A 2,153-nucleotide genomic window follows, 5' to 3' on the forward strand; every position below is an offset into this window, starting at 1 on the left:
ACTTCTCTGCTGTTTTCAAAACCCATGCAAAGAGGGCACATTAATACAAAAAAGTAGAACATTTTTCTTGTTAGTGAAGTTATTTAAATTTTTACATGGTTTCTAAAATACATGTAATCTTCTCCAAAAAGAACTGCTTACCTAGAGATATATTTTAATCAATTACACGTATCCTTCTTTATAGCAATCTCTTTAGCTTTTACTGGTACCAATTTAAGTTGGTTTTTCATCAACTGTGCTTTCCTTAATAAAGAGAAAATATAGTGTGGGTTGGGATTGGTGCCGGGCTCTATCTTGGCCTCACAGGTTTTTGCTTTGCCTTGTGTCTGCAAGTTTTTGCTTTGCTCCGCGATGCTCCTCCCGGACTGGAGCCGGGAGGCTCGGAGGCGGCTGCGCGGCCCCAGCAAGGAGAGAGCACGTCGGCGTGAGCAGCGGGTGTGAAGGCTGCGGGGACGCGGATTCTCCACAGAGATGCCGTTCCTGGAAGACCCCTCGGTGCTGACAAAGGAGAAGTTGAATTGTGAGCTGATCGCCAACAATTTGACGCTCCCGGCTGGGGAGCCGCGCAAAGAGGTGGACGTGCCCCTCCACCTGCAGCACTTCACGGCGCACAACCGGCGAGCGCTCGCCGCAGGCGCCAACAGCAAGGGACCCCGGACTTCCCCAGCGACGAAGAGCGCGAGCCCACCCGGTCCTCGGCTCCGCGGGGGCTGCTGCCCACAGAAGCCGCGCCGCGGATGACAGGAAAGCCACAGAGAAAACTGATAAACCCAGACTAAAAAGATAAAGATGATCTAGATGTAGCAGAACTCACTAATGAAGACCTTCTGGATGAACCTGTGGAATATGAAGTGAATCCTGGTCCTACTGTAGGAACAACCAGGAAGCTTGTATGAGAAAAAGCTCCTAAAACTGAGGGAACAAGGAGCAGAATCAAGATCGACACCTCTGCTAACAGTTTCTTCTTCAGCAAAAAATAGAAGGCAGGATGGGAGTAAGGACTCTGACAGACACAGTGACAAGGAGGAAGGCTCTAATAAAAAGTAGAGCTGAAGCTTGAGAAGAAAGCACCACAAGGGGCAGCGCAGACTCCAGTAGTACTCAGGCAAAGAAGATTTGAACACAATCAGAGCTATTTTCAAGCTGGAATAACTGGACTGAATGGACAGGTGGACATTCAAAAGGCAGACCTCTGCAGGCATTAATTAGAGACTCTTCAGAAGGCCAAGAAGAATTCCAAGGAAAAGGGTGGAAACGTCAGAACATTTTCGTATAGATGGTGCAGTAACTTTGGAGAGTACTCTCATAGCTGAAACTATAATGGCTTTAAGCAACCAAACCTTAATTGTCAATAGGGTGACTGGAAATTTCAAGCTTGCAGCTCCTATTCTACCAATCACTGAATTCTCAGACATATCCAGAAGAGCACCAAAGAAACCATTAATGAGAGCTGAAGTGGGAGAAAAAAAGCAGAGGAATGAAGAGTAGAAAGGGATATTCTTGAGGAAATGTTTCCCTCTGAAGCATCTACACCAACAGGAATTATTGCTAATTGTTGCAGGCCAATCAAAGGGGCTGCAGGCTGGCTGTTAGAACTCAAGTGATTTCAGGATAGAAGAATCTTTTTCACCTAACTATGTCCCTAAGTATGTTTCCTTAGCAGATGTTAAGACAGAAGAGACAAAAAAGGGATATAATATTCCTCTGTGGATAAAAATTTTGTTGTTTGTTGTTGTGGGAGTTTTTTTGCTTTTGGTTTATCAGGCTTTGGAAACTAACCAAGGAAATCCCTTCTCTAATTTTCTTCCTGATCACTCTGAAAATTTTGACTGAATGCTTTTCCTTTGACACTCTCAACTTGGTCTATTTTTAATAACTGTATTAAAAAAAAATTTGTGTACACTTGTTGACTCAAGAACTAAAAAAATGCGATTTCACCTCAATAAATGTAATATTCCATTGAAAAGAAAACAAGACATTTAAATGGACTTCATTTAAATGTTTTGGACTTTTGACTAGTAGGAGATCACTTTGTGCCATATGAATAACCTGTTTTAGCTCTGGAACTTTTTGTAGGCTTTATTTTTAATGGGGACATCTTATTTCATTTTTGAGAAAAATATGTATTGCTTTTGTGTATCTGGAAAACAAGA

At 42.9% G+C, this 2,153-nt stretch overlaps 1 pseudogene; it reads left to right on the top strand.

Moving 5' to 3' along the window:
* Window positions 1–456: 456 nt before the first annotated feature.
* Window positions 457–1,834, top strand: LOC119542413 (annotated as a pseudogene).
* Window positions 1,835–2,153: the final 319 nt, after the last annotated feature.

This window comes from Choloepus didactylus, chromosome 8 (assembly GCF_015220235.1).
Source record: "Choloepus didactylus isolate mChoDid1 chromosome 8, mChoDid1.pri, whole genome shotgun sequence".
Taxonomy (NCBI): Eukaryota; Metazoa; Chordata; class Mammalia; order Pilosa; family Megalonychidae; genus Choloepus; species Choloepus didactylus.